This window comes from Cetorhinus maximus, chromosome 21, assembly GCF_964194155.1.
Source record: "Cetorhinus maximus chromosome 21, sCetMax3.hap1.1, whole genome shotgun sequence".
Classification (NCBI taxonomy): domain Eukaryota; kingdom Metazoa; phylum Chordata; class Chondrichthyes; order Lamniformes; family Cetorhinidae; genus Cetorhinus; species Cetorhinus maximus.
The window spans coordinates 87,384,421-87,409,892 of NC_135899.1; positions in this window are offsets into that span (position 1 = coordinate 87,384,421).

Sequence of the window (25,472 nt, forward strand, 5' to 3'; positions counted from 1 at the left end):
GCAAAATACTGCGGATGCTGGAAATCTAGAACAAAAACAAAAATACCTGGAAGAACTCAGCAGGTCTGACAGCATATTTGGAGAGGGATACAGGTAACGTTTCGAGTCCGTATGACCCTTCATCAGAACTAAGACATATAGAAATGAGATGAAATATAAGCTGGTAGAGGGGGGTGGGACAGGAGAGCTCGATAGGGGGCCAGTGATAGGTGGAGGCCAAGAAGAGACTGCCAAAGATGTCAAAGGCAAAAGGACAAAGGGGTGTTGACGGTGGTGAGATTATCTAAAGGATGTGCTAATGGGGACATTAAGGGAAGCAAGCTAGTGGCAGATGGCCCTAGTGGGGGTGGGGTGGAGGGAAGGGATCAAAATGGGCTAAAAGGTGGAGATGAAACAATAGATCAAAATACATTTAAAAATAGGAGGTAAAAGAAAAAAAATATAGTTGTAAAACAATTATGAATTATTGGAAAAAGGGAGATCGGAAAGGGGGTGGGGATGGAGGAGAGAGTTCATGATCTGAAATTGTTGAACTCAGTATTAAGTCTGGAAGACTGTAAAGTGCCTAGTCGGAAGATGAGGTGCTGTTCCTCCAGTTTGCGTTGAGCTTCACTAGAACATTGTAGCAGGCCAAGTATGGACATGTGGGCATGAAAGCAGGGTGGTGTGTTGAAATGGCAAGTGACAGGGAGGTCTGAGTCATGCTTGCGGACAGACTGAAGGTGTTCCGCAAAGCGGTCACCCAGTCTGTGTTTGGTCTCTCCAATGTAGAGGAGACCGCATTGGGAGCAGCGAATGCAGTAGACTAAATTGAGGGAAGTGCAAGTGAAATGCTGCTTCACTTGAAAGGAGTATTTGGGCCCTTGGCGGTGAGGAGGGGGGAAGTAAAAGGGGCAGGTGTTGCACCTTCTGCGGTTGCATGGGAAGGTGCCGTGGGAGGGGGTTGAGGTGTAGGGGGTGATGGAGGAGTGGACCAGGGTGTCCCGGAGGGAACGATCCCTACGGAATGCCGCCAGGGTGGGTGAAGGGAAGATATGTTTGGTGGTGGCATCATGCTGGAGTTGGTGGAAATGGCGGAGGATGATCCTTTGAATGCGGAGGCTGGTGGGGTGATAAGTGAGGACAAGGGGGACCCTATCATGATTCTGGGAGGAAAGGAAGTTGTGAGGGTGGATGCGCGGGAGATGGGCCGGACACGGTTGAGGGCCCTGTCAACCACCGTGGGTGGAAAACCTTGGTTAAGGAAGAAGGAGGACATGTCAGAGGAACTGTTTTGGAAAGTGGCATCATCAGAACAGATGCGACGGAGGCGAAGGAACTGAGAGAATGGGATGGACCATCTGTTCTTATCTGATGCTCTATATCTTGCACATTGGAGTTCTGAGGAAAAGTCAGATTGGACTTGAAACAATGGACTGAATATTCTGGTGGGGTGGACATGCTCCATGCCAGACATAACATGCTGCGGGTGGGCTAAACAGGGGCCGAGTGGGACTTCTGCCCCTCACTGGGGGGGATGTCCCACCCTTGGGAGCTGTTGGCAACAAGCCTAATTGACCCTTGATTACCAATTTAAGTTTTATGCTTTTGGTTATCAAGTTCGCTTTGTCTGGCGAACGCTAGCTACCCTCTTGATATTAACACATTAGTTGGTGCTTGAAACAATATAGGCAGAGAGACCGATTAACTGAACAAACACTGGTGGTTTATTGGAACTAAGAACAGAGCACTAACACCATGTGTGCTTCTTCAATCACCTCCAGCTCCAGACTTACAGTTACCCAAGAAGCCCCCGCTGTTTAGCGATTGGTCAATATAGTCACATAGTCAACTAACTACATTCTCTTAAAGACACATAGCACTCCACTCTACCACATTAAGTATGGTGGGTGGGCTGCTAATTTCGGGAGTTTTATGGGGGTGAGCTCAGGGGTGGGTGGGAAGGTGGTGGGGGGACGGGGGTGTGTGGAGAGGGGCGGCGGAGGGGGTGGTGGGTTGGGTCCTATTTTACATGTTGTCCCTGGCCGAAAACACACCCAGCAGGGGCACGGAAAATTCAGCCTATTAACTCTTCCTTTCCCCACAGCTGCTTTAGTGATGTTGGTTGAGGGATAACTACTGACCAGGACAGCAGGGAAAAAAAAAACCCTGCTCTACTTCGACTAGTGCAGGTTTGCAAGCGGATGAGAATCCAGAAGGAGCCTCAGTATCCCGTCTCATCTGTAAGATGGCACTTTCAACAGTGCAGCACTCCCTCAGTGTTGTATTGCAGGATTATAGGCTGAATGAAAAGTCTGTTTGCCACCGACTCCTTTCCACTACAGCTTTCAGCTGCTAATGGACATGCAGAAACAGTGTACAGTGTCAATGACAGTTGATGGCTACCATTCCAAGGGGATGTTTAATTGGAAAGATCCCTTTGGATAATTGGTTGGAAAGGCCATCTGAGAGATGAACTAACTTGTCTAAACAAAGCTGAAGAAATACCATCCTTTTCAATTTTTTTGTCAATTGGCTCGTTGTTTGGAATTACATTAGTCTAGAAATGCTGGTTCACAACACAAGAGTGCAGAAATAATGTAATTAACCGAAGTAATCAGTTACGCAAATATTACATTAAACTGACATCCCACTAATTGAACCATTATCATGGCCATTCTGCACAGTTCCATAACCTGTATTTTTAAACAGACACAATGTTAGCAGAAAACACTATCCACCCACAGATGGTAACTGATCGCTGATATCATTCATGTACCTCCAGAAAAATCAGTGGAATGCATTTCCTCGGGAATGAGTGCTCACCAGCCTTGCGAGGGACCATAGCAGCATCCATTCAAAATACCAAGGGCAAATTTTCCCGTTCCTGCCAGTGGTAGGGATCGTGGCAGACGTGGGGGGGCGGGGGGGGGCACTAAATTTGGCGTGAACTAAAAAGTCAGTTTCCCGCTGGCGGGAAAATAGTTTGGAATTTTGTGCTCCCGACTTTGATGGCAGGTTAAAGGCAGGTCAAGTTTCCCACTGATCTATGTCGGGAACCACATTTGCATTCATTTCCATCTCATGAATTCTCATTAAAAGGCCCGCTCGCTGGAATTACACCACCCCCCGTCCACCCCCCCTCCAAATTAAGTGCCCCACCAGCGGATAATTAGAATGGTCAGTTTCCTGATCGTATATAAGTGAGTTTCACTTCATCCATGACTTGGAGGTCAGTGGGCTTTGCTTCTACCTTCCTTTAACACTGTAACCACTAAATATCGGCTGTCTATAGCACAAGCTGTGCCAAGGTTGGGAACGGGAGGCATGGCCAGGAGGAAGGGGTGAGGTGGAGGCAGGGCCAGGGCAGGTAGGAAGCCGGGAGGGGAGGGGTGATACGGAGACAGGACTGGTTGGGGGTTGGGGAGGGTTAGGGGTTGGTTGGGGAGGGGGCCAAGGAGCAGAGTGGAAGAGTGAAAGACTGTCCGGGGCCAAGAATTAAAAGACAGCCCTGGGCCTGAGGCTACTCTGCTGGGGGCATATTTCAGAGACTATCCTGGGGCTGTACAAATCATGTTAGAGGGCTCTTCACATGGCTTGGTCATAGTCTTGGGTTGGAGGAAGGCCTCTCTGGGCAGTGATGGTCATGCACAGAATGGGGTGTAGGGTGTGGTCAGTCACCTAAGCCATTCGGTTCTGGAGGTTCAAGTCATGGTATTGGAGGACAGGGGACACAGTAATGTTCAGGGGAGGCATCTGCATTTGGTATATTGGTAACTGAAAAGTCATGATGGGGTACTGGATGGTCTCATGGGGGCGGGGGGAGGTGGTGGTGTTTGGGTTGAGGGGCGGGGGTCCCGAAAACTAAGTGTGCATGTGGCCTCGAGAAGGGGAGGGGTCAGGTCGACAAACGGCATGGGGACATTAACATTAAATGGTTCAGGGAGGCGAACGGGAATACCCACATGGACAATGATAGGGTCAAGGTTAACAGGAGGAGACTGGATCGTTACAGGAGGAATGGGAATTAGGAGGCAGTGACTATGGAGGAGGATGGAAGGAACTGGGTGGGTGATGGGGGAAGGTTGGAAGCTGGTCCGACTTACAAAAGTGATGGACACCATGTTCACAATGATGAATGAATGACACAGTTGGAAAGACAAGATTGAAAAAATCAATAGTGGAGGAGTCTCAGGGTATGTGGAAGGAATTCAACACAACAATTTTGGCTGATTGAAGGGGCACCCTGTTAGTTTCCTGCTCAAACCATGGAGAGCACGGCTCAGCTGAGTGCTGGACTCGAGGGTCTAATGCATAATGAACGAATTTTGTTCCTTTATTAATGGTGCACATTCAAGCAAGAATGCATTAGGTTTTGGTGCTGCAGTGCAGTTGGTCTTAGTGGCCGCCTGATCCTCATAGAGCAATGTGAAAAGGGAAAGAGGATCAAACAATCAAGGGCCACAGCTGCTGCGCAAAAGCTAAATGGACCCTACAAGCCTCAATGTTCCCAGTGTACTGGTCATGGCTTACAAGGCACCATATTTACAGGTATGGCATAAGGACAAGGATTGGGTATCGATAGTTATTGTCCAGGCTACCGGAGGAGAACTGACAAGAGCCTGACTGAGGCACATGGGTCTGTTGAGCCTAATGAAGATCCTCGTTGTGAATGTACAGTAATGCCTGAGGGGGATGCTCAGCAACCTGTCGACCTCCAGAATGTAATCAGCCTGCAAGGGGTGGCCTTTATATGCCATGTACACACTGAGGGCAGGTCAAGGGCTTGAGACTGGACTCCTGCCTTGCGAATGGAGGGAGGCCATTCAAGAGGAACTACTATTGATTGCTCAATTGTATCCATTCACAGGTACAAGGAGGAGTCAGAATTCAGGCGGTAGGCAATGCTGCCTAGTTGATAGATTTGATTAGAATGAGGAGCAGAATCACAGAATCACAGAATCACACAGTGCAGAGGAGGGCCTTCGGCCCATCGAGTCTGCACCGACACGTGAGAAACACCTGACCTACCTACCTAATCCCATTTACCAGCACTTGGCCCATAGCCTTGAATGTTATGACATGCCAAGTGCTCATCCAGGTACTTTTTAAAGGATGTGAGGCAACCCACCTCCACCACCCTCCCAGGCAGTGCATTCCAGACCATCACCACTCTCTGGGTAAAAAAGCTTTTCCTCACATCCCCCCTAAACCTCCTGCCCCTCACCTTGAACTTATGTCCCCTTGTGACTGACCCTTCAACTAAGGGGAACAGCTGCTCCCTATCCACCCTGTCCATGCCCCTCATAATCTTGTACACCTCGATCAGGTCGCCCCTCAGTCTTCTCTGCTCCAATGAAAACAACCCAAGTCTATCCAACCTCTCTTCATAACTTAAATGTTTCATCCCAGGCAACATCCTGGTGAATCTCCTCTGCACCCTCTCCAGTGCAATCAGGTTCTTCCTATAATGTGGCGACCAGAACTGTACTCCAGTACTCCAGCTGTGGCCTCACCAATGTTCTATACAACTCCAACACGACCTCCCTACTTTTGTAATCAATGCCTCGATTGATAAAGGCAAGTGTCCCATATGCCTTTTTCACCACCCCACTAACATGCCCCTCTGCCTTCAGAGATCTATGGACACACACGCCAAGGTCCCTTTGTTCCTCAGAATGGCCCGTTGCCAATTGGCACAGCTCAGAGAAGATCATCAGCCTGAGGAGCAAGAGCTGGCAGGACCCCAGGAAGTCCCAGTTGCTCGCGAGGAAGGGCAAAATCCACAAAGACGTTTGGCATGATCAAGGGTCTACAGAAAATGGAGCTCGTACATGGAAATTAGTGAAAGACAGTGCCACAGATACCTTTGCTTATCTAGGGATGAGGTGGCTCATATTTGCCACCTTCTCCGTGAGGATCTCATGCACAAGGAGAGCATCCCAGGCTGGTGGCTTTCTAGGCTACTGCAGCACTGAACTTTTTTGCCAGAGGGCCCTTCCAGGGCTCCACTGGGGACCTTTGTGGAATCTCACAATCAGCGACACACAAATGCATAAGAGTGGTGACCGATGCCCTTTCCAGTAAGGCTCACCATTACGTGCAGTTCCACAGTGGATAATGCAAGCCAGGCTCCCAGATCTGTGGATCTGTGATCTCAGGTTTTCCACAAGTGCAGGGCGTCATCAACTGCATACATGTGGCCTTAAGAGCTCCCTGGCAGCAGCCTGTGAGATTAATTAATAGAAAATGATTTCACTCTCTAAATAGCCAACTAATTTGTGATCACAGAAAGCAGATCCAGCAGCTTTGTGGCAGGTACTCAGGGAGCTCTCATGACTCTCACATCCTGAGTCACTCACTCTTGCCACAAATCTTTGAGGGAACTCGGCGCTTAGAAGATTGGCTCCTCAGTGATAAAGAGTACCCCAAGAAGACAGGGCTGAAGACATCCATTCGTTGGCCACAGAGTGCATATAAGGGGAGATACAATGCAGCACATTCCGTCGCAAGGTCCTTAATTAAGCAAACTATTGGCCCCCTGAAGATCCGTTTCGGACGGTTAGACCAGTCAGGCGCGGCTCTCCAATACTCACCACAGAGAGTGCCCGCATCATCGTTGTTTGCTGCACCCTGCACAGCCTTGTGCTGTAAAGTGGGGGGGGTTGTGTTTCCTGAAGGAGATATTGAGGAGCGAGACGTCTCCTTGAATGAAAGTGATGACTCTGAAGAGGGCGAAGGTTCAGATGAGCCACGTGAGGATGCCACTGCAATGGCATGACATGGCAGATGTGCCCATGACAACTTTATAGCTACAAGATTCCAGGAGGAACGAGGTGAGGGCAAATTTTTTACTATCGCAGTTTTCTTCGGCTTTTGCAGGGGGTGAAACAACACCTTAAACCTCAGCTTGAACAGCTCAGGAAAGGTCAGGAATCTCACAATGATCACGGAAGCAGCATTGGTCACTTTCTTCCCTAATGATGGGGTCATCCTTGGAAGGCAACGTGTGGTTGCTGTGGAATGTGATTGGCACTCCCTTAGCACACATCCTTAAGCAATCCCACGTGGTGCATTTCCTTCATTCCTTGGTGTCACCAAGTCAGTCTGCATGGCAGCTTTCGAACGGCTGGGAGACCAATTCACACATGGATGCACTCATGTCTGTATGACACCAGCTTAGTAAGGCAACCCCAGCACAAATAACATTCGCCCATCGTTTGTCCTCGGACATCTCAAGAGGGAGCAGCATCCAGAGAACACCATCTATCCCAACGCCAGCTCTCATAGATGAATAATGGGCTGAAGTTTGCACCTTGTGGGTGGGCGCTTGCCTGGTCCAATTGGGCGTAAAATAGTGTGAGATGATGTCGGGCAAGTGTCCTGACGTTGTCCCACGCTCGTGCGATATTATGGTGGGCGGACACGCTTCGGACTTTTGCGCGCGCCCGCTGACCGAAATTACGAGGGCAATTAAGCCCATTAGTGTCGCAATTGACTCCGATTCTTTGTTGCCCGCCCAACCTTTGCATTTCTCATCAAACCTCATCCATCGGCGGGATGAGATTTCCACGATGAAATAAAATATAAATAAATTTCTGTGCACAGCATTTTCATTTGCTAAATTCTCAGGTGATTGATTATGATGCATGGACACTTTTATCAGCTTTTGAAACCTTTATTTTCGCTCTTTCAGGCCTTCAACTCCCTCAGGCAGCTCTCTGCCCTCAGGGAGCTTTCTGTCAGGGTTGGCCAGCGCCTGCATTGCCGTCATCGCCCGGCTCCTCCCACCCCAACCCGGGCAGCACCGAGCTTTTCAGCATGTGCTCCGGGGGCAAGTGCACCCTCCTCGATCTGATCTGCTCGAATTGATGGGGGTCACTGGCAGAGGGCAGTTAGAGTGGCAGGGCATCCTTGGACTGTCCTGCGTGGATGCTCCCAGGATGCCTGGCTGGCACTCCTCCCTTTGGGTGCCCCATGGCCCCTCCCTGACTCCTTGAGGAGAAGGGGCACCCGGAGGGAGGTCCAGGTGCCCCATCCCTCTCTCACCTAGCCGCTGCTGGAACTGGCGAGAGCAATGGTGTGTAGGCCTGAGCTCAAATCCAGCAGAAACTGCAGGGCCTGGGTCTTCAATGCGGCTGCCAACCTTCCAATGGACACTTTGATACTCTCGTATGTCGGAGCCGCAACATCAGACAGAACATGGACGGACTCCTCCATCCTTCGTTCTTCTGACAGCTCTGCCAGATGTTCCCCTGCCTGTCTCTACATCTCCAACATTTCTCTCGGCGCCAATTCCAGATGCTCATCATCAGACTCGGTCTCAGCAGGGGCCTGGTCTCCAGCAGTCCACTGAGTGTCAGAGACCTCGACTGCCACTGCCTCCAGCTGCTGTGGACCTGTGCCTGTGAGGTGATGACCCAGATTGTGAACCCAAACCTAGTCTGGAACTAGGACCATTGAGGTGTGTGTATCTGCGCTGGTGGAGGGTGCAGGTGAACAGTCTGATCTTCACCTGAGGGTAGGTCTGCTTCCTCCACAGAGGTGGTCGGGGGGCTGGGGCTGAGTCTTATTGTCAAGGACGTTCCCCCCCCGCCCCCCTCCGTTTTCTTGCTGGTACCTGGAATAGAGAGGAGAGAGAATTAGTGATTGACTAGGCAGGCCGGCCACATTAAAGATCACTCATAGTCACTGTCCACATGTTTTCGATGTATAACTGGGGGAAGCCGATCTCGCCTTCCACTCAGGAATGATTCATATCTTCACCAGCCAGCTTAGTGGCCACATCTGGAATAGTGAGAGGGTCCTCAACTCCAGTGTTGTTCCCCTGTGTTGGATCCAGTGCCCTGGTTTGTTGGGGCTAAAGGATCCGCGTTGCAGGCTTGTTTCAGGGTGATCGAGTTGGTACCTAGACAGAGAGGATCTGTAGATTCTTAGAAGAAACACATTCTGTTTATTTACAAAGGAACTCAGCAGCTACACTTGTGTGTTTACAACTCAAAATTCTTTACTCTTCAGACTCTAACTCAAGATTACTGACTACAGAGGTAGCCCACGCTACTCTGCCATTGGATACCAAGATCATGTGATCTTACATTACAACATTTGTCTTAAAGGTGTATTACACATCAGATTACTACACCTCACTGGTCTTGGCTCTCTCCTGTTCGTTATGGGCGATCTTGTGCTGCATAAAGACGGATGGATTGACTGTGGGGGCTATGGATGAAAGGGCAGTTCAGAAGCGTGCAGACCTGTTTTGTCTGCTGAGCCCTCCCCAGTAAGGGATTAAGATGCCGTTTGTGTAAGATCTTACATGAGATGGTGATCTTAAAGTGGCTGGCAGACATTCAGTGCTGATGTCCCATCTGCTGGTAGTGTGTGACATCCCTGTGCACTCTAATCCCTGGGCTGCTTGGTGGCCCTATGAGAGTGTGAGTTTGGAGTGAGGAGAAGTTGGAAGAACGCCCAGGGAGGCTTCACTGAACTGTGGTGCCATACGGTTCGGTCCTCATTGGCGCCACTGATTCCCTGTGCAGTGCCACACCTGGCCTGCAGTGAGCGAGCGTCTGTCTGGGTGCCATGTAACTACGGCACCAGGACCTTCGACCCTATGAGGTAATGGTGGGTGGGCGAATCCCTGCCCGCCTTGCCACAAGATACGCTGAGCTCCTCACAGATGCGTAATTAATGAGTTGAAAAGCGGAAGATTACGCATGTTCAGCTGCCCTGCCCCCCCACCCCCACCACCCCTCCCCCCCCACGGAAATCACACCAAATTTCCCGCTTGTCCCTGGACTTAGTCTCCAGAATGGAAAATTCTGCCCCATGTATAAAAAGCAATTTTTATGTAGATGATACCATGAGTAAATGAATGGACTGAGTCCCTGCCTTCCTCTAATCTACTTTATAAAACTCAATAGCAGGAGCGCTTGTTCTTTGCAATTACATTCCTTATCGTGAGTTTCAAAGAGTGGCTTTTTGTACGAGTCCTTGGAAATGAAGGTCACATTTTGAAATAGAAAGAGAAACACCTCAGTAAAGGTTGGAATCTGCTGCTATCTTAGGCAACTCCACTTTAAGGTGGTTTGATAATGAATTAGAAGTCCTTCCTTGCAAAGGAGAAACCTCGTCTGAGTCTGAAGCTTTAATTCCGGCTGTCACCAGTGGAAGTTCAATTTCTGAGGATGGCAATCCCATCTCTCACTGACAGTTCGTGGTGGGTTACTTTGTTCAGAAACCAATTAAATCAAATGGTGGATAGAACCACTTACTTGAAAAGCTGACATATGCAGATTGAAAGGCAACACAATGAACAATTCTAATCATTCTGAACGCTGAGCAACTTGGGGGAAATGTATGAAGGACAACTCAATGTCCAGAAATTAACACCTCGCCCTACCAGACATACAAGATCCATTAAACTGTGTCTGTTTATTGATGTCAGTGAAATAGCCAGAATGTGAATTGGCATAAATTACAATTCTGGGTGTTCTGTATGCGTCTTGGAAAGAGATTTGAACTCTTTTTTGAGTTTACTGGAATTTCCATTTCCTTAGTGCGTGATCGCATCTTGGATTCTACCAAAGAAATTGGCTCCCCAGAAATAATATCATGGTGGTCAAAGGAAGCGCTACAAGGACACTCTGAAGGCTTCACTTAAGTGTTTTGATATCGACTCCAAGTCCTGGGAGAAGCTCGCCCAGGTTCGCTGCATCTGCTGCAGACAAATGAAAAACTGTGCAGCTTCTTTCGAAAGAAAACACAAGGAGAGGAAATCCTGAGTCAGCAACCAGCCCGAAACCCAATCGTCCGCAGTACCCTGTCCTATTTTGCAGAAGAACCCTCCGGGCGCAGATCGGCCTAAGCAATCATCTATGTACCCACAGGAACCCTATACCAAATACCCGATAAACATGGTCATTTTAAACGCTCATCTGGTAGATCTCCTCAGCACCCTTTGCAAGGCCTTGGCATCATGTGTGCATGTGTGTGTGTGTGTGCTTGTGCAGTCATGTGTGCGCATGTGCATAGACGTGTGTATCTCTGCATGTGTATGCATACTTGTTCATCTATGCCTTCGTACGTGTTTGTGTGCATGTCAATGTGCTTGCATGTGTGTCCATGTTTGTGCATGTGTGTGTCTTCATGTGTGTGATGTATGTCTCTGCTCGTGTGTGCCTGTAGGCATGCAAGTGCATGCGTGTGTGATAATGCAGCATCTGTGTAAGTGTGCATGGGCGCCAGTGCAAAATGCATGGATGTGCATATGTATGTGTGTGTATGCAGTGAGTGGATGTTGGGTGAGGACAGGATCAAATTTATCTTTAATATCCTACCCCACTAAACAACCTATCAAGGCTCATCATCTAGATTCATACAAGAGGGTGGAATGAGGTACTGGAAAGATGCCAATATCGATGGAACCAGATGAACCATGAACTGCAGGAGAAAAAACTGGGGGATAAAGCACTCCTGGTGGTGAAACTCTCTCTTTAATGCAGCAGTGATTCTGAGCAACCATCTCTGCCTCACAGAAGGAAGAAAAAATTAGAATGCAATAGAGCAAAAACAGAACAGTATATATTTAAAAATTAAAATAACCTGCAGTTTGCCTAGCAGATGATAATTAATGGCTGTAGTTTTAGTTGAAGGTTTATCCTTTAATTACAAACTGCTGCATTCCCATGCGTCCATTATATTGCCTAATTAAATGACAGGCTTATAATAACCATTCTGGCCTATCTCAGTTTTGTGGTATAACATCTGAAGTTTGTTAAATGTGCTGAAAGCAGCAGACACTGCCATTTTTTAGAATCAAACTGTACAGTATAAAATCCAACAAACATATTGTGAAAGAATGGTTTTCAAAAGGTCAAAAAAGTACACGTGCATTTACTGCAGGTAAAACAAAAACATTTTGATGCCTAGTTATAAATTATACAAGCTTTTGAGGTGCAATGCAGCATTCCTGTCTCTGAGCCAGAGTTCCACTCTGGGTTCTTGAGTTCCACTCCAGGACTTGATGGCCAAGGAAGGTGCACTCATAATGCAACCAAACAGGCTCAGCATCAACCTGCAAATTCTTCCAACGTACACCAATGACAGGCGGGAAGAGCGGGAGAGATTCCCGGTCAGCATTTCCATGTGGATATGCAGGATTCCTGGTCAGCCATGTGAGGGGAAAAAAAATTTGAGCCTCTACCATCCCTATTCATAGCTCCAGACTACAACACGCATGTAAAATTGTATGTAAAGTGTATGTTGCCACAGCAGCTTGGACAGCCGATATGGATCAGGTTGGTGCTAACAGCTTGGGGTTCGAACCCCGTTTCTGCTCGGGACCTACCTCAGTGCCCTAATTGTGGTGGAGATTGTGGCGCTGTGGGTCAGGACTGCCTACGGGCAAAGAGCTGAACTAGAAGAATTATTGTATAGCAAAGGACATTGAACCAATGCCCAGCAAGATTCCCCAGTCCAATACTTGCCTGGTGTCAGCTGTGACTGTTGAGAACTCGTCCCTCTGAGCCAAAAGTTTGTGGGTTCAAGTTCCACTCCGGGGCTTGAGCACATAGTCTTGGCCAAGGCTTCAGTGCAGGACTGAGGGAATGCTGCACAGCTGGAGGTGTTGTTTTCAGCTGAGACATTCATCTGAGGCCCCTTTCTGCTCTGGATGTAAGAGAACCCATGGCACTATTCAAAGGAGAACAGGGCAACGCTCCCTGGAATGGAAGAAAAATTCTGTGGATGCTGGCAATTTGAAATAAGAACAGAGAATCTGTGGAGAGGGAAAGGGAGCTAATTACACTGTGAAAATAGGTGGGTTTTGAGTTAAATTCATTGGTTCCAAATTTCCAGGTCAATGACCTTTTGTCAGAGCTGGAAAATATTAAAGATGTAGCAAGTTTTAAGTAAGTGCAAACGCAGGGGGAAAGATAAAATGGAAGGCTTGTGATAGGAGGCCTGTGTCAGCAGAGATTGCATCATTGTCCTGTTTGCTTTTTAATGTGAGAACCTTGCTGATTGTTCTTCCCTCTCTGTGGTTGACTGGCACCCGTTACATGGGATCAGCGAATCCCACACTGATTGGAAACAAGCCTCCTTGGTCCAGGGTAACCAACTCTTTTGAAATAAAATGAAGGGCGCTTTGACTGTGGGGCAGTGAGGGGGTGGTGCTGGTGACCAATTGAGAGAGGCGGGGAGTTTGCTGGTGGCCATGAGAGCAGGGTGGAGACGTGCTGGTGAGCATGAGAGTGGGTGGGGAGGGAGGGGTGGATTTCTGCTGACCATAGGAGTGCTACGAGGGTGGGGGAGGGGGTGTGCGGAGGGAGGTCTTGTTTAAACCACCAACACTTGCAACTTACCTTGTGGAGTCTCTCTGCTGGCTAACTCACAGACTTGCAGTCCCGCTCCAACAACTCAACTGAGAGCCCCAAGCTCAGTCTCCCACAGGCTGTCCTATACATAAGGGATCTATGGAATTCATTGCCACAGAAGGCTGTGGAGGCCAGGTCATTGAGTGTATTTAAGACCGAGATAGATAGGTTCTTGATTGGTAAGGGGATCAAAGGTTACGGGGAGAAGGCGGGAGAATGGGCTTGAGAAACTTATCAGCCATGATTGAATGGCGGAGTAGACTCAATGGGCCGAATGGCCTAATTTATGCTCCTATGTCTTATGGTCTTATGGATCACGGGACAAACAGTCAAAATAAGGGACAGTCCCTTAAAATACAGTACAGTTGGTCATCCTGGAATGCCTCAGATGCACTGGAGGTGTGTACCCTGCGGTACAGTAACTGTGACAACAACTTATAGGGAACTTTGAACCATATTTTTAAAATCGGCAGCTGCAGGGATATTCCCATTATGATGTTCAACAGCTACTTAATCAAGTCTTAGTGTTTGTTAACGCTGTGCCTTGTCCATAGGCCATTGACATAGCAAAAGACCGATTAACAAACAATGGAGTGAAGCCCTGATGCAGCTCAGGGGTAATTGAACTGACACAGAGTTAGTATTTCCATATGGATCTACAGGACTTATTTTGTTAAAATATTTTATCATAAAGCAATCAATGAAAGTTCAGAACAACAAGCCCACATGTACAATGCAGTATGTCGGCGGGCAGAACTCTGAGCTCTATATGGGGGTGAGAATGGAGGTGGGCAAGCGCATGGTTTCACACCACCAGCTGGAGCAGTTTGCCGGGCCATTTTCCCAAAGGCGTGATTAGAGGATGTAGGGCCATCTGCCTACAAGCAGAAAATAGCCAACTAAGGTCATCATACGGCCAACCAAGGCTAATTATCGAAGGCCGACTGGAATTTTCCAGCGGGTTCTCCCATTTACTTTAAACACGTCTGTTTCTCAGTTCTAAAAGCAGAAAAGGGAGGAATGTTGTTCATATATAACAGTCATGGGTCATCCAGTTGGATAATGAAGAATCTGATCAGTTTCCAATTGGTATGGGAAGGCTGCGAGGTTCAGAGACAACTTCAAGTAGATAAATCTGAGTATGTTGCTTCAAACTCAAAGTGTGCAAAATATGGATGGCTGGGATTAATTTATGGGTACAATCCCAAGCTTTAAAACAGATGTTCATTTTAGATCAAGAAGCAGATTCTGCTCTTAATTAATGTCCCGCTAATCAAGCGGCAATTTCCTCTTTGTTTTCCTATCTATGGTGGGGTGACTGACAGCCATTGACATCAAGGCAACATTTGATCGAGTTTGGCATCGAGGAGCCCTAGCAAAACTGGACTCAATAGGAATCGGGGAGAAAACTCTCCACTGGTTGGAGTCATACCTAGCACAAAGGAAGATGGTTCTGGCTGTTGGAGGTCAGTCATCTCTGCTCCATGACATCACTGCAGGAGTTCCTCAGGGTAGTGCCCTCGGCCCAACCATCTTCAGCTGATTCATCAATGAACTTCCTTCCATCATAAGGTCAGAAGTGGGGATGTTCGCTGATGATTGCACAATGTTCAGCACCATTTGCAACTCCTCAGTTACTGAAGCAGTCCATGTACAAATGCAGCAAGACCTGGACAATATCTAGGTTTGGGCTGACAAGTGGCAACTAACACTCTTGCCACCCAAGTGCCAGGCAATGATCATCTTCAACAAGAGAGAATCTAACCATCCTTAATTGCCCTTGAGAAGGTGGTGGTGAGTTGTCTTCTTGAACCACTGCCGTCCATGTGGTGTAGGTATACCCACAGTGCTGTTAGGGAGGGAGCTCCAGGAATTTGATGCAGTGACAGGGAAGGAACAGTGATGTATTTCCAAGTCAGGATGGTGTGTGGCTTGGAGGGGAAATTCGAGGTGGTGGTGTTCCCATGTTTTGTTGCCCTTGTTCTTCTAGGTGGTAGTGGTCATGAGTTTGGAAGGTGACCCCTTATTTTGAAACCGTGTCCCTTAGTTCTAGATTCCTGCACAAGAGGAAACATCCTCTCGGAATTTATCCTGTCAAGCCCCCTCAGGATCTTACATGTTTCAAAAAGATCACCTCTCATTCTTTTAGACTCCAGTGAGAATACACCCAATCTACACAGTCTTTCCTCACAAGCCAAACTCCTTCATTCTAGGTATCAGGCTAGTGAATTTCTTCTCTGAACTGGCTCCACAATGTAAGTATGTCCTTCTTTAAGTAAGGCGACCAAAACTGTACATAGTACTCTAGGTGCGATCTCACCAATGCCCTGTATAGCTGTAGCAAGACTTCCTTACTTTTATACTCCACCATACTTTGCCATAAAGGCCAACATTCCATTTGCTGTCCTAATTACTTCCATGCTAACTTTTTGTCATTCAGATACAAGGATACCCAGATCCCTCTATACTATAGCATTCTGCAGTCTCTCTCCATTTAAATAATCCTTTGCTTTTTTATTCTTCCTGCCAAAGTGGGCAACATCACATTTTGTCACATTATACTCTGTCTGCCAAATTTTTGCCCACTCATTTAATCCATCCATATCTGTTTGCAAACTCTTTGTATCCTTCTCACAACTTGCTTCCCATGGAGTGGTTGAAAGGAATAGCGTAGATGCACTTAAGGGGAAACTAGATAAGTACATGAGTGAGAAAGGAATAGACATGGTGAGATGAAGTAAGGTGTGGAAGGAGGATTGTGTGCAGCATAAACAACAGGACAAATCTGTTGGGAGAGTCTGGACCTGGAAAAATTTATTAATTTTGCTTCCAATTTCCACCCCTCCATCATTTTCACATAGTCCATCTCTGACACTTCCCTTCCCTTCCTTGACCTCTCTGTCTCAATTTCTGGTGATAGACTATCCACCAATATTCATTACAAGCCTACCGACTCCCACAGCTACCACGACTACAGCTCCTCACACCCCACTTCCTGTAAGGACTCCATCCCATTCTCTCAGTTCCTTCGCCTCCATCGCATCTGTTCTGATGATGCCACTTTCAAAAACAGTTCCTCTGACATGTCCTCCTTCTTCCTTAACCGAGGTTTTCCACCCATGGTCGTTGACAGGGCCCTCAACCGTGTCCGGTCCATCTCCCGGGCATCCACCCTCACACCTTCCTCTCCCTCCCAGAAACATGATAGGGTCCCCTTTGTCCTCACCTATCACCCCACCAGCCTCCACATTCAAAGGATCATCCTCCGCCATTTCCACCAACTCCAGCATGATGCCACCACCAAACACATCTTCCCTTCACCCCCCCGGCGGCATTCCGCAGGGATTGTTCCCTCCGGGACACCCTGGTCCACTCCTCCATCACCCCCTACACCTCAACCCCCTCTCACGGCACCTTCCCATGCAACCGCAGAAGGTGCAACACCTGCCCCTTTACTTCCCCTCTCCTCACCGTCCAAGGGCCCAAATACTCCTTTCAAGTGAAGCAGCATTTCACTTGCACTTCCCTCAATTTAGTCTACTGCATTCACTGCTCCCAATGCAGTTTCCTCTACATTGGAGAGACCAAACACAGACTGGGTGACCGCTTTGCAGAACACCTTTGGTCTGTCCGCAAGCATTACCCAGGCTTCCCTGTCGCTTGCCATTTCAACACTCCACCCTGCTCTCATGCCCACATGTCCATCCTTGGCCTGCTGCATTGTTCCAGTGAAGCTCAACGCAAACTGGAGGAACAGCACCTCATCTTCCGACTAGGCACTTTACAGCCTTCCAGACTGAATATTGAGTTCAACAATTTTAGATCATGAACTCTCTCCTCCATCCCCACCCCCTTTCCGATTCCCCCCTTTTTTTCCCAATAATTTATATAGATTTTTCTTTTCCCACCTATTTTCATTATTTTTAAATGTATTTCCATCCATTGTTTTATATCTACCTTTTAGCCTATTTCAATCCCTTCCCCCCACCCCCACTAGGGCTATCTGCACCTTGCTCGTCCTGCTTTCTACCCTGAATTAGCACATTCCTTAGATAATATCACCACCTTCAACATCTCTTTTTCCTTTTGTCTGTGACATCTTTTGGTTATCTCCACCTATCACTGGCCCTCTATCCAGCTCTACTTGTCCCAACCGCCCCCCCCCCCCCCACCCCCCCCTTAAACCAGTTTATATTTCACCTCTTTTCTATTTTTACTTAGTTCTGTTGAAGAGTCATACGGACTCGAAACGTTAACTGTGTTCCTCTCCGCAGATGCTGCCAAACCTGCTGAGTTTTTCCAGGTATTTTTATTTTTGTTGCTGTTGGGAGAGTGGTCTGTTTCTGTGTTGTGAAATTCTATATAATTCAATGTAACTGACATCCCTGGAGCGAATCACTGGATGATTAATGACTTGCAATCATCCTAGAACTTTAACAAAAATGAAAATAAGAGACTAAGAAGGTAAAATTCAAAGCTAACAACCCTTTTAACCATCGGAAAATTGTCAGTGACAGAACATTTTCGGCTCAGTTTGTGTTTTCAATTAAGTGATTCGCACTTGTAGTTCCCTAATTATATGCGTGAGATTTATTCAGCTGCTGTTTAATGCACAAAGGGGCTGGAGAGGTGATGCACATTCCTGTCTGAGGCATTCCCTGTCATCTGCTGGTTCATTAATTAAATCGTTACAGCATAGAGCCCCAGAGTCACTTTTAGATCCCTGCCACTGGTTCTTGACACTGCCAAAGCTGAATAATTCATGGATCATTATTGCCTATGCTGTGTACTTTTACCAGTCAATCTGCGGCAGGATGTTATGTGAAAAGCCATTGAATTTCACAGTGAAAGGCCCCTGACCTCCCAATGGGACTGTAGGCTGCATTTATAATGTAGCATCTTTACCACTTTCACATGGCAGCCATTTTGGATTATTTATGTACCTGTCCAAATAAAGGGGAAGACATCAGCAGCAACTTTCATTTATGTAGCACCTTTAACGTTGTGAAACATCCCAAGCTGCACCTCAGGAGTGATTATCAGACAACATTTGACATCCAGCCATATAAATAGACGTTAAGACAGGTGACCAAAGGCTTGGTCAAAGAGGTTAGTTTTAAGGAGCATCTTAAAGGTGGAGACAGAGATGTCGATGTTTAAAATAGAAGTTTCAGAGTATAGAGCTCAGTGCCTGTAACCTGAGGTCTCCTTGCATTGTCATGGGTGTTGTCTCTATCATTCCATTTCATAAAATCTATAAGCAAAGACATCACTTCTAGAACTGTAATTTTTACAGAGACAACATCTCCAAACCTGCCCTCATGCAGTATTAATCACCAGCTTCTTTAAATGTACAGTAGAATGGAATGCAATTATGAAAACACTTATAAAAATGGTTGTTTTCTTGCACTTCCTAAAGTTAGTCTGTGCAGAATCCAGTTAATGGCTATCATTTTAGACTTAAAAAAAAAAATCACTGATTCATATTTGGAGAAATAAATGTGGGTGAGTGTGACAGTATCTGCCTAATTAACCTCTGTCGAATATACTTTAATGGCCTGCATGATAAACATATTTGTCAGCTGTGGCTCAGTTGGTAGCACTTTCACCTCAGAGTCCGAAGGTTTTTGGATTTAAACCCCACTCTAGAGACCTAAGCACAAAATCTAAGCCAATACTTCAATACAGTACTGAGGAGTGCAGCAAGGTCAGATGTGCCATCTTTCAGATGAGACGTTAAAGCCAAAGCAACATCTGCCCTTTCTGGTGGATATAAAAGATCTCAAGACACTATTTTGAAGATTGGAGAGGAGTGTCACATTGTCCAGGCCAATATTTATCCTGCAACAGACGCCTAAAAACACATTACCTGGTCACTACCGCATCACTATCTGTGGGAGCTTGCTCTGCGCAAATTCCATATTTATCCTACAGTAGAACAGTGACAAACTTCAAAAAGTAAGTCATGGACTGTAAAGCACTTAAGGGGGCACTCTGAGTTTGTGAAAGGTGCAATATAAATGCAAGTCTTTCTATTATAAAAATAAGGATAAATGGCAACCTGACATATCTAAGGCAATTCTTTTCTCTCAGTCATGGCTTATTGGTGTTAATCTTCCTCTTCTTCTTTCAACTTCTCCCGTTTTACTTGGGGTCACCACAATGCTGGTTGATCACCCTTCTTCATTTCCTCCTGTCAGTCACCCACTCCTCTTCCAATCCCACCGCGTTTAAGTCTCTCACCAGCGCAGCTTTCCACCTGGCCTTAGGGGAGGTGGGTGCCCAGGTCGAGTGCTATTGAAATGCACAATTCAACTCCTGAGTGCAAAGGGAGAGGCACATGCGTTTGGATTTGCAGAGTTACTGTCTCAGCGTCTTTGCAGAGAGTTGGATGTGGGGTGGGGGGTGGTAGAGGTGGGGACAGGAAGGTGGCAGCCATAGCAAGCAGCAACTGCGGTCAGGATGCTGATGGAAGCTCATCTGTTGGTTGAAGAGATGGAGCCAGCAGGAATGTAAGGATCCATGAGAGCTTGACCCTGGTGTGGCTGGGGGAAGGAATCATTGGAGTGAGCCCTGCTGCTGGAGGCTGGGTCAGGATCTCTCAGAAAGCTGTGCAAAAGGACTTTCAAAGGTCACTTGACGTTACAGCTCAGTGCAAACAGGAAGAAGTGGGCCTGTTGGAAGCTGAGAATAACCCTGGACTGGGTCCTGTAAAGACTGTAATTCTGTGACAAAAGTGGGGTTCTCAGTGATGCTAAGAAAGAAATAAGGGATTTTAAAAAATTCATTCATGGGATGTGGGCGTCGCTGGCTAGGCCAGCATTTATTACCCATCCCTAATTGCCCTTGTTCAGAGGGCATTTAAGAGACAATCACATTGCTGTGGGTCTGGAGTCACACGTAGGCCAGACCGGGTAAAGACGGCAGATTTTCTTCCCTAAAGGACATTACTGAACCAGATGGGTTCTTACAACATTCAACAATGGATTCATGGTCATCATTAGACTTTTAATCCCCAGAGCGTTTCCCTGGGTCCCTGAATTACTCATCCAGCAATAATACCACTACATCATTGCCTTCCCCATATTAATTGGCCCGCCATGTCTTTACTGTAGTTTAGTGCATTAGTTATCTACTAAGTAATGTCATACGACATTGCTTTTAGCTTGTTTGTTACAGCCAAAGTCTTAAAACTTGAAATCTTGTTGTCTGATTCCTTTAAGTTGGTCACTGAGAATTCAGATATCTTTCTAAAAGTTATTGGTCGCTATGGGGATTGTAACAATACCATTTCAACCTCTTCTTGGCTACTTTCTACTACAATCTTTATTGATCCCCTGTTGTGCTGGTTCCTGACTTTGCCCTTTCTCATTACTCCACACGTTCATCTCACCATCCACATCTCAGTCATACCCAGTCATTGTTCCTCTCTTCCTGACATTAGCAAGGCCGGTCTCCCAACTGTCTTGTAGGTTCTCCCTTTAGTTAAAGTGATACTTTTCCGTCACATAACACGGCACCCACCAGAACGAATCTATTATTTAATTTCCATTTCCATCCTTTGCCACCACTGACACCAGGGGCAGAATTTTGCCCTCGTTGGGAGCGAGCGGGAGCAGTTGGGAAGCCGACCACCCTCCGCGATCGGGCCGCGACAGCGATTTCATGTTGACGGGCCAATTATGGCCCACGCAGCGTGAACGCCGGTTGCCGAGCGTCCGAGAAGGGGCGGGCGGGGGTGGGGACCCGTTGGCTGCCGGGTCCAATGACGACCCAGCGGCCGGTTCAAAAATGGCGCAGGCAGCCCCAGGGAGGCTGCCCGCGCGGAGCCGCAGAGCCACATGGCTGCAGATGAAGATGCAAAGACCAGGGAAGTGAGGTCGGCTGGGCGCTCAGCACCCCCTATTTTTCCGTTGAGTGCCTTGCTGCCCTCCTAGGAGATGGAAGGAGGGGGGCCACCGCACCTCACAAAGAGGGCAGGGGAGGAGGTGGCAGCCCAGGTGAGCAGCCATGATGTGGTGCGGTGCACCTGGGTGCAGTGCCGGAAGTGCTTCAATGACCTGCTGCACTCAGGAAGGGTGAACCGTGTTGGCATGGGTCAGTGTGTTCAATTGTTTTGGGTTGGCCATCCCCCTGTGGAGCTCAGGGGTGTTAGAGCCTGAGTGCCAACTGTCAATGACACCGGAGCTGGCCAAGGGGCTGGGCCCTGGCTGCTTTGACTGAGCGCCTTGCGCCTCGAGGGCCACGACTCGGATGTGCCCTGCAAGGTGTTCCTCAGGTGGGGTTGGTCCGGCTGCAATGGCGCTGCAGGTAGAGAGTGAACTAATCAATGCTCCCCTGTCCTTTCCGGAGAAGACATCCCATAACAATATTGTGAGGTCGCAGACTGGCAGAGGATCCCCACACCTCCTCATTCTCTCCCGGTATGAGCGAGAGGCCTTGGAGCTCGAGAGGCATCATGCACCTCGATCAACTGGCCGCGGTGAGGCTGGGGTGTCAGACGAAGGTAAGAGTGCAGTGCACTGAGGTGAGAGTTTCAGATGCTGCAAACAATCTTGTGCAGTCTCATCGTTGATGGGAGCCTCCAGACTGGATTCCTCATTGATGATTGAAAGACGATGGCACAATGATGCAGATCTCCATTGTCTCACCAGGCTGCCTGGCATGCACAGTGACAAGGTCATGACTTAAACTAATGACATGTCCTTCTTCTCCTTTAGGTCTGCCGCCAAACAGCCAAGCACAGGACCACCAGGAGCCACCCCTGACACCGGAGGACCACCATGTTCCCAAAGCTCCTGCATGACACCCACTCTCTGAGCTAGACACCAGCACAGATACCAGCAACTCGGTGGGCATTAGTTCAGCAGCTAGTATCTCTATGCACATTTGTGAAGGCACTTCACACTTGCTTGAGGTGCCAGCGGAGGCAGAGAGTGCCCAGGGTGCCAGCAGTCGGAGGGCGGTTGGAGACCAGGAACATGCTCAGTCGAAGGCTGATGATGGGCCTCTGGAGTCATCCATTAGGCAGCAGATGCTGGACATAAAGTGGGTGTGCGGGAGGATCTGGCAGAGATCCAAAAGGGAATGCCATGGTCTCTGTTGCGCAGGAGTCCCTGTGGAGCGTGAGCACTGCGTTGACTCTCATGGCCGAGCGCAATGCGTCCTCCATGGAGAGCGTGGCAACTCTTACGGAGAGGCTGCTCCAGGTCCAGAATCAGGTCTTCCTCGTGTTGCACTCGGACCTGCAAGTTCTCACACGGGCACTGACTTCAGCTGGTCAGTGTCCATGTGTGAGATGGATGAGGCGCCCAGATTTCCAGCTAGGTGCCCGTCCATCAATGGTGAGCAAGAAGGTCCACAACGACCTCACGTTGGCACACGAGCTGCCTGTCGTTGTCTGCGGGCCCGTCGCAGGGCGCTCTGGATGATGGCAGCAGCTCCTCCGCCCCTCTGCCAGTGACTGTGGCAACTGATGAGGCTGCGACAAATAGGGAAATGCCAGCCATGGCCACTCCCTCCCAGGCGGGGCCAGCACAGGCTCCACTGGCCGGTGGATGACTGCCAAGGTCATCAAGGCCAACAAGACAGCAGAGTCAGCAGGCTGTCTCCAATGCTGGTGCCAGCAAAGGGGGGAGCACCTAGATGTAGCGCCAGTAAACATAAGTTTAAAGCACCTTAAGTCCCACAGGTCGCTCTCCTGGAAGTTGCATTGGGACACCCGGCCTCCTCTCCCTTCTGCCCCTCTCTTCCTCCTCAGAGGAGGTGCCTCCAGCGGAGACCACAATCCCCATTCCCAGGGCAAGGGGAGGCTGTCTGATACCTGGAAGGGTCCACACGGTCTGAATCCTCAGGGGGCCTTGAAGACACCAGTGAGCCCTGAAATGGCGGGTGGAAATGCTAAGACTGAAGCCCCGATCAGCGATTAAGTTGACAAATGCCAATAAGCGACCAGCAGCAAGTTATCCCCAAAACTCCTCATTACTCACAATGGCAAAGCTGTTGACCCTTTTTATCCAGCCCGTGGATGAGGTTTTGCAAATTGTGGGCTGCCCGCTTCCCCGTTTTGCCCGTTTGATGAGTGAAAAATCACATGGGTAACGTTACATCGCCATCAGTTGGGTTGTCAAGGGCCTTAACTGGCCTCTTAATTAATGGCAGGCGCAGCTCCGACTTCAGTGCGCGCCTGCCGACCGAAATATTGCGCGAGTGCGCGATGACGTCGGGACGCTCGCCCGATGACATCGCGCGTCATTTTACGCTCATTCGGGTGGGTGACAAGCGAAGAATCCTGCCCCAGATATTTGAAACTGCGCACTTTCTCCAAGCCTTCATTGAGATCTATACACCTTCACTCTGACCTTCTCCCCTCAAGCTCAAACTGACAGCCCACAAATTGGGCCATTGGTCTCCCTATCATGCCTCTGCCTTTCAGTGTTTTTCTCCAGTTCTCCAGATACTGGCTTGTTGGTGTTAAGCATCATGCATAAAAGCATAGCTGTGTTAAATACAACGTGGAAAAGGAAAACATTTGCAGTCACAGGGCCAAGACCACGGTTACTGCAAAAATAATCATTTGAAGGTCAGTGGTGAACACAGGAGATAATGGAGCAGAGACAGATGGAGTGTGACACATTGCTTCACTCCACTGAATTACCACAGCAAGGAAAAATCTAAGAGGACTGTAAACATTTTCTCCCCAGTGATACCATCACAATTTCTTTGAGGCTCAATAGGGGCGTCCCTTGCATTGTTTTATTAACGGTCTGAAACTCCCATCCCTGAATGTCAACGAGTGCGGGTTCTACATCAAGTGAATATATTCCATTTCCAAAGAGACGTGATTGAGTCAGATTGTCACATTAACCCCAATGATGTCAAGCTGAGCAATGTCTGTGCTCATCGGATCAGCCATGGCCTAATACTAATTGAATGGTGGAATAGGCTCAAGGATCTGAATGGCCTACTCCTGTTCCTAGGTTGCTATGCTGGGAACTGAATTGACAAGTTTCTGAATTAATCTGGTTCAGAGTCTTGGATTGGAGATCAGAATGAAGAGAATTTTCTTCAATTAAGGGGTCGAAAATACAATTAAAATTTGCAGAGGCCAGAGGTCCACAATACGCTTGGGGCAGGATTTTGCCCTTAGCAGAGGTGCTCGGCGGGGGCGGGTGGGGGCGAGCGGGGGTGGGCGGGGGTAAGTGTGGGCGGGCGGGGGCGAGTGTGGACGGGTGGGGGTGAGTGGGGCGGGCGGGGGCGAGTGTGGGCGGGCGGGGGCTTGCAGGGGCTGACCACCGCCCACAATCGGCACTGCGCCGTGATTTTACGCAGGCGGGACAATTAAGGCCTGCCCAGTGTAGAAAGCGAGTGGCAGAGCTCAGCACTGCCTGTGCGGGCAGGGGGGGTGGTTAGGAGGGAGAGAGGGCCTAGCGATGAACATCGCACACGCGCGTGAAAGAGCGCTTCAATCTCCCCGAGGCACGGAGCAGCCTCAGGGAGAGGAAACGCTCTTCGAAAACACTTAATGAACAAAATAAAAACATCACGGGCGGGGGGCACGGTTTTAATTCAAGTGTGAAATTTTTGTTTTATTTTTATTTGCTTTAGGGAGCCTCACCCCGCCCAGGGATGCGATTTCCTAAAAAGTGCACAGGCCGCTTGGCGTTTTAGCCTGCCCGCCAACCGTTAGGTTGGACGGACAGCGTAAATTTGAAATGAATTACCTTTTTAATGTCCTTAATAGGCCTTTAAACTGCCGACTCCGGCGCATGCCCACCGAGCGAAATATCGCGTGACGGTGCGATGACGTTGGGACGCTCGCCTGACGTCATCACGCATCACTTCACGCTCGGCCGGCTCGGGGCCGCGTCCCCCTGCCAAGCTCAATATTCTGCCGCTGGTGTACCCCAAGCGACAACAACAACAATCTATATTTATAAGGCGCCTTTAATGTAATAAAATGTCCCTAAGGAACCTCACAGGGGCATTATAAAACAAAATATGACATTGAGACATCTGAGGAGACATTGGTCAGGTGACCAAGAGATGGGGTAGATCTTAAGGAGTGTCTTAAAGGAGGGACGCGAGGTAAAGAGGCGGCGAGGTGGAAGGATCCGA